This window comes from Marmota monax, unplaced genomic scaffold (genome assembly GCF_021218885.2).
Source record: "Marmota monax isolate L192 unplaced genomic scaffold, Marmota_monax_Labrador192_F-V1.1 WCK01_AAM20220418_F8-fsc00017, whole genome shotgun sequence".
In the NCBI taxonomy this organism is placed as follows: Eukaryota; Metazoa; Chordata; class Mammalia; order Rodentia; family Sciuridae; genus Marmota; species Marmota monax.
The window spans coordinates 6,198,821-6,206,467 of record NW_026695241.1 but is presented as its reverse complement, the minus strand read 5'-3'; the positions used below and the strand labels follow the sequence as shown (position 1 = coordinate 6,206,467).

Sequence of the window (7,647 nt, the reverse complement as noted above, 5' to 3'; positions counted from 1 at the left end):
GTAGGAAAACCACCAGGGAAGGAGAGGGTCTGGGGAGGCCTGGAGGACTGGCTCACCTCTCCAGCTGGGCCACAGTCACGGGCCCCAGGGGAGCCTGGTGGGCAAGGCCCCGAACAACAGGATGACGAGGGTTCTCCACTGTTAAAACCAGAAAGCCCCCAGGAGTCTAGTGACGAGGGACTAGTAAATTTAGAAGCAACATAATAAATCAGTAAATTATGCAGTACCACAGGAGGTGACAGACACTGTGGGGAAAAGAACTGTCTCCTTCCCCCAGGAAACAAGTGGCCCCAAAGTTTTTGTACAATTCCAGAGGTTTTTAGTACCCCTGAGCTCTCCACAGAGACAGCTGAGGTCCAGTCTCCCCCAGGGGCTCACCCACGCTGCATGAGAGCAGGAGTGGAAGAAGGCCGGGCCGAGTCTACCCGGGTCCCCAGGCCAGCCCCTGCTCCCAACTCGCAGCCTGTCCTTCCACCGTCGCATTGATTGACAGCACCTATGTTGTGTGAATCTTCTCGTAGACATTTTGGACACATCGGTGAGCAGAAAAAGTCAAGTCAGTGTCCTGAGAGTTTATTTATGGGTTATGTTTCAGTGGATTGAGACAGATTGTAATGAAAAATAATACATTTGAAATTATACAGAATATGAAGCTTGCAAGTGCTATGGGAAAGGAAAACAGAAATAGAGAAAAATCCTACTGTGTGCAAGGGCCTGGGGCACCAGGGTTGGGCTGGGCAGGTGGGCGGACAGGGCTCGGCCTAGGGGCAGCCCGTGCACAGCTGTGAGGAGGGGACTGCGACTGGTTCTTTGGAGGAACAGCAAGGAGGGCAGAGAGACTGCAGAGAGGGAGAAAGGGGTGAGCAGTGGGAGGAGGTGAGGCGGGGCCAGATCGTGGGAGCCACTGTGCGACTGGCTTCTGCTGCGTAGGTGGGGCCACTCAGGACATGGTCCGACTTTATTTGGAAAGCTCCTGTGTTAATCAGCTTTCTGTTACCGTAACAAGTAGCTGAGATAAATCAACTTGAAAAGCAAAGCTCACAGTTTCAGAGGTTTCCGTCATGACTGATTGGCCCTGGTCTTGGGCCTGTGGCAGCCCAGCACATCATGGTGGGTGTGTGTAGAGAGGAAGCCTGTTTAACTCTCAGGACCATGTGGAAAAGACAGGAGGAGGAGGGGGCTGGGGTCCCAATATCTGCTTCAAGGACTTGTCCCCAGGGATGGGAAGACCTTTCACCAGGCCCCTCTTCTTAAAGGTTATACCACCTTCCAACAGCACCCCAGGCTGGGCACCAGCCTTTAACACATGGGGCTTTGTGGGACACTTATCCAAACCACCGAACCCCCTGCACTGGGAGTGGACTAAATGGAGATCAGCAGTTACCGATGAGAGAGGCCAGTGGCTTGGCCCAGGCTGGTAGGAGCAAGTCCGACTTGGTAGATCCTGAAGGTAGGAACAGCAGAGTCCAAGGAAGATCAGATGTGAAATGGAAGACAAAGAGAGCGACATTGGTTCTGTCCTGGGCATCTGGAAGGCTGGAGGTGCTATGGGCAGGGACGGGGAAATCTGTGAGACAGGCTGGTATAGGGGAGATGCCCACTAGACACCCTGGGAAGACACCAAGGAGGCATTGGAAATGCAATTCTGGATCTCTCAGCCCCAAGTGGCTCCCATGGGAGGGGTCCTCAGAAGGCTGCCTGGGCCCACGCCTCCTCAGAGCCAGGACATTCTCCCCCAAGCCTTTCTGTCCTTGCTGGCATGTGTCCTGGTGAGTTGGCGCTCTCTCCAGAGGCCATCCCCTGTGTGTCTGAACAACTCTGACTTGGAGAAGTTCCTTCTAAACTGAGCAGACTCCTGTCCCAGGGGTCTCAGGACGCAGGGTAAGAGATGCAGTAAGAGATGCCATGGCCTCAGACTGTAGGAGAAGTGTGGGTTCCTGGTGTCCGCCACAGTCCTTCCCTGAGACCAGGTGTCCCCAAGGCTCCGGGGCTTGCCAACCAAGCTCCCTTTCTCTGAAGCTGACTCCAGTGGGCTTCGGCAACTGCCACCAGAGACCTCTGCCTGGCCAAGTCAGGCACTGACAGAGACGCCACGAGGATTCAATGGAAGAACCCCACTAGGTGCTTAGCCCAGTACCTGGTGCAGAGAATGTGCTCGATGCAACAAAATAACCACCTGTACTCCACAAGCATCCAGGAGGGTGCTGATTGAGTGCTGACCCTGGAGTTAAGTCAGAAGGGGTAGGCAGGAGCTAGATAGATGAAGAGAGGGGGAAGGGGTCCCCCAAATTCCCCACTGGTCCCCATGTACCCAAGCCATCTCTTCTCCATACTGAGCATGCCAGCTCCTCTTCTCCTATAGCCAATGTGGTCCTTCCAGTTTTTGAAAAGGTAGAGCCTATGATGGTCCAGCATTAAGGCAGTGGAGACTGGATAGTCTGGATTCAAACCTAAGCCCAACACTTGCTAGCTGTGTGACTTTGGGCAAGTTACTGAACCCCTCTGTGCTCCCTACTTCATAGATTTGTTATGAAGATTAAGTGGCATAACGCGAGCGTTTATCACCACAGTTGGGGCTGTCAGTTAGGCCTCAAGCTTCTGCTCAGCCCAGCAAACCCAAGGGTCCTGTGTGGTTTGCAAAGCCTCACGCAGTCCCTGAGCTCAAACAGCACCGCTTCACAGGGCAGCAAATGGAGGCATCTTGGAGGGGCCAGAAGACACGCCTCGGCCCCCTCGGTCAGCCCTGCGTGCGATCGGCCAGAGGCCCGGGTCTGGCTGAGGGGAGAGGCCAGATGAAGAGGAAGCGGAGGAGACGGCGGGACGGAGGGGGTGGGTGTGAGGGGAGGCAGGTTCCCGCAGGAAGAGGGAGAGGAAACCAAGCAGCCTCCGGAAGGAAGGCCGCGGAAGCTCTGCCCCACACCTGGCATCCCACCGGGGACCTTGCAGCCCCCCGCCCCCCGCCTGGCTCTCGGCCCTGGTCTGAGCGGAAATGACATTTGCTGAGTCACCCGGCAGCTGGCACAGTGCCAGAGGCTCCTGGGTCTCGGGAAGCCCCCGCTCAGCTCCATTCCCTGTCCACAGCTCCTCAGCCCCTTGGCTTCTGCTCTCCCCTGGCCACCAGCTCCGCTGCATCCGTGGGCAGGTTGCTTCACCTCTCTGGGACTCAGACTCCTCAAGTGTCCAGTGGGTCTTGTCGTCCTTGGAATGCAGGTCCCAGGAAGCCAGGGACATGGAGGACCTGTTCGCTGTGTGCCCCCTGGCCTACAATACGACAGGCACATGACACTCAGAGAGAACTCTGAAAGTGAGTGAGTGAGTGAGTAGTGCCCAGTTTCGTTTTGAGGACAGCCCTGGGCAGACGCGCTAATAGGCGTGAAGGCCAGCTCTGCCCCATGCTCTGGGTCTGTGTGCCCACTGGCAACTGGCACCTGGCAGGAGCCTCAAGACCTTAGACTCCACATAACTGAACACAGACACCCCCCGCCCTCCCACCCCCCACCCCTCCCACTCCCCAGCCCCCACATTGTCACCTGAACACCCAGTGGGAGTCCCTTCAGGGTCCACCCTCATCGCCTGTCCACCACCTGCTCCCTTTGCACTCTGGATAACACTCAACGCCACTTGACCCCCATCCTGGCCGACCACAGCCTCTCTCCCATGCCGCTTACCAGAGGGAACTTCCAAATCATCTGTCTCCGGTGACACGCTCTGGCTCCCCACATTCTATCCTTCCTCGCGCAGCCGCGTGCATCTTTCTCCTAGGACACTTACTGGCTTCTTGATAAAGTCCAAATTTGTCAGGGGCCTCCTCCAGGCTGCTCCTCCTCTCCACTCCCAACGCCCTGCTCCACGTGTGGGAGTCTCCCTGCTTCTGATGTCTCCATGCGTCTCTGTCCCTTCAGTCTGAGATGCCCTCCTGGGCAGCGTGAGGTCCCATAAGGACATCCAGGGAATCCATTCCAACCAGCCATGGGATGGCATCACCCCAACTCGCATCACCTCCTGTGGACACCCCTACTGTATTGCGGGTCTCAAGTTGTCCCTTTCGCTTTTGAAGTCTGTCTTCCCTCTGAGATATTTCTAGAACAGTCTACGGTTTATTCAGATTGAAAATGTGGACATGAACTTAAGACGTGAGTGTTTGAATCTAAGCAGTGTCCAGCCTAAGAAGGGAGGCGTTCATGAAAATGTGATCAGTGGATGCACTGATGGATAGGAAGGAGGTAGGGACAGTTGGAAGACTGATTAGACAGGTGGAGGATGGTGGATGGGGGTAAGGAAAAGGAAACATGGATGTGTGGTTGGAAGGACACGTTGAGAGAATGAGGACGAGAGAAAGGAAGACAGTTGAATGAAAAGAAAGGCCAGATATTGGATGGAAAATGGAAGGAAGCATAGATGGATGGATGGTGGGTGGATGATGGAAAGACAGAAGTGCAGGTGGACAGAGGAAGGATGAAAAATGCTTGAGGAAGGAAGGGAGAAAGGACGAGTGGATAAAGAATAGCTGGATGGGTGGATGAATGGAGGATGAAGGAAACAAGATAAAACATTTTCCATATTTTGACCACAGGCAGCAAACTAGTCATCTGCTTGTGGTTATTAAGAAAGACGAGAATGCCGGAGATCAGTTATATCCACAGAGTCAAGGGGGCTTTAGGGGAAATGGGGCTCCGGGGTGTCAGCAGCCGGGTGCGTCACCTCTGGTTCCCCGCCGTCTTCCTTGAGCTCTGCGCTGTCCTGGGGCTTGCTGGCCGCTCCCTGGGGGCTCGTTCTGAGCAGAGCCTGCCTGTCCTCTAACTCAGGGAGATTTTTTTTTTTTTTCATGGAACAAATGAAAAAAGGAAATGACCTCAACGTGGGGTGGCAGCTGGGGAGGGCTGGGCAGGGGCAGCTGCTACTGTCCACACCAAACATGACCCTGCGCCCAGGAGGAAGAGCATATGGCCCAGTGCTGGCATCTAGGCACCCTGCCAGGCCTGTGACACAGAAAGGTTTGGGCAGAGAGCCTTGGGGGAGGTGAGTGGGGGGAACCCAGAGCAGGACCGGAGCTTGGACGCCCTGTGGCCCTTTGCCCCTCCTCTGGTTCTATGGCCAAGGTCCAAAGGCTGACCCTTACCTTTGTCCCCAGCCTTATCTTCCCCTGGTGTCACCTGCTGCTCTTCCATAGCTCTCCCCGCAGACCCCATGAGTGAAGCTCACAGAGATGCTCACGCTGTGGTACCCGCGTGCCACCCTGCAGCCTGCAGCCTGCTGTGGGCGGCGCTGTCCCAGGAGAGCTCCCTCCCCAGCATCTCCCCGCACAGCCCCCGCTCGGGGGAGCCTGAGGGGTACCGCCCCTGAGCTCCCGACTCCCCCTCTCCTGGAGCCTTCCAGCAGCCCTGGAGGGGCGGGGCGGGGCTGGGGCTTCCATGACACAGATACAGGCCCAGGGCAGAAGAGGTCAGCAGCTTAGCTACTGAGAGATGCAGGCTCTGGGAGATGCAGAAGGAGAAACAGAGACTCGATTCTCAGCCTCTTCCTCCAGGCCCGTGAGCAGAGCCGCACTCTCTTTAAGGCAGCCCAGGGTCAAAGCTTTGAGTGATTTCTCTCTTTTTTTTTTCTCTTTCTCCCTTGAAAACAATTCAGGGCTTTTGCGTTTGTGTGTGTATGTGTGTGTGTGTGTGTGTGTGTGTGTTTCCACAGGGACTGAAAAAAATCTCTGCTCTGGAAAGTCAGGGGAGAGTCCAAGTTTCCAAGGGAGGCAGCCTGGGCAGCTGGGCGTGGGCTCTGTCCTGCCTTTGGTGCAGAGGTCGCTGGCCTGTCCCCTCCGCCGGACTCACCCAGCCCCTCCTGGGCCTCGTGCCCGCTGCGCTTCTCAGTGTTGTTACTTTTCTGAGTTAAGACTCTGCGGTTTTTAACTGCGACTCAGGGTCCCACCCTGGCTGGCCTCCATCTGGGTCCCACTGACGGGCAGCGTGAAGGGATGGAGGTTAGACTCGAGGCCCCGTGGTGCTGGTGATTCAGGAAAACACAATGGGTGTCTATCAGAGAGGGGCCTTAGAAGTCTTTACAGAGACCTAGAGTATAGGATCTAATTTTGAAACGTGGGTGTAGAAGTTAGTACTGGAGTTGTGCAAAATATGGTAAAAGCATGAAAATGCTGAATTTGGTGCTTCAACTGGCTGACTTTAGGAGTTCAGCCTCCCAATGGGCCTCTGCCTCCCTCCTGCCTCTCCCGCCTGATTTCAGCATGGTAGCCAGAGCAATTGTGGGGAAATTTGGGGCACATGTATTTAGGACAGGGGTCAGAAAACTTTCTCTAAAGGGGCAGATAGTAATGCCTCAGACTTTTCTGGGATTTCCTGGATGCTACTCAACTTACTGTTGTAGCACAGAAGCAGCCACATGGACAAAAATGAGTGGGCGTGGTTGTGTTCCAATAAAACTTTATTTATAAAAACAGATGGTGGGCCAGATCTGACCTTGGTGCTGCTGTTTGTCACCCTCTGTTTTAGAAAAAGGACAGACATAGAGGACCAGCACAGGGGGTATTCAGAGACGGAGGTACAGGGGGCTTGGTGAGAGAAGCAGGTGGGCTCGGGGTGAAGACTTGAGAATCAGGCACCCCACTTAGAACATCACAGGATTGGGAGGGACACACTCACTGGTCCCCCATAATGGGGGCGGGGAGTTAGAAGGAGGCTCATTTTCATTTATGGCGTGAAAGTCCCCTAACAGTGACAGGTGAGGTCCTCATCCTCAGAGGCATGCACGCGGAGGGCATCGGGGGACTGGACTGAGTTCTCCTTGGCTCCCAGTTCTGCCTTTGAGGAAGAAGCTGTCTCTGCTGAACCCCCTCCAGGTTCCCTTGTTTCTCAGAGCAGAGGCCGAGGACCCCACAAAGGCTGACCCCTGCTCATGCCTCCTCCTGCCTGCCATCCTCTCCCCGTAGCCTCTCCCACTCTCATCTGCAGCCCTGGGGCCTCTGGACTGTCCCTGTTCTGGCTGATCCCTTTAGAGTCTTGTCCCCAGACCTCCTTCTGCCTGTGCCGCCGAGTCCTCAACCTGTCCCTCAGTGCCTGCTTCTGCTCATTGTGCCATGGGCCCCTTCCCTCCTGGAATGTTGGACCCAGGACACAGGGACTTGGTTACTGCTGCCTCCCCATGTTTAGCGCCTGGCGGACGTAGGTGCCAGCACGGTGGTGGCATTTCCAAAGACGGTCCCCAAGCCCTTCCCCTCCCACTCGCCCCTCTTCTAGCATGATGCTGATGCTCCCCTTGCCTTGGCAGACGTGGGGCTGTCAGAGGTCAGATGCAGAGACTTTCGAGCCTGGGTCCTGCAAGGCCACACGGCTTCTACGTGTTCTCTTGGGCTCCACATACTGGCTCCAGAGGAAACCATGCCAGGTTCCCATCCCAGCTTTGTGACCCTGGCCAAGCACTTAACCTCTTTGAACCTCAGTCTCTTTTTTTCTTTTCTTTTTTGGGGATTGAGCCCAGGGCCACTTTACAACTGAGTTACATCTCCTATTCTTTCTTATTTTTTATTTTGAGATGGGGTCTCACTAAGTTGCAGAGGCTGGAATTGAACTTGCAATCCTCCTGCTTCCTCAGCCTCCAAAGACTCCATGATCACAGGCATGTGCCACCAACCTGGCTTCTGAG

At 55.3% G+C, this 7,647-nt stretch overlaps 1 long non-coding RNA gene across 1 annotated transcript; it reads right to left on the bottom strand.

Moving 5' to 3' along the window:
- Positions 1-557: 557 nt before the first annotated feature.
- Positions 558-4,745, bottom strand: LOC124090394 (uncharacterized). Its single transcript, XR_006851087.1, has 2 exons — positions 3,669-4,745; positions 558-3,261 (listed from the first exon to the last, which is right to left on the bottom strand). It is a non-coding gene; the product is annotated as an uncharacterized LOC124090394 (long non-coding RNA).
- Between the last annotated feature and the right edge of the window lie 2,902 nt (positions 4,746-7,647).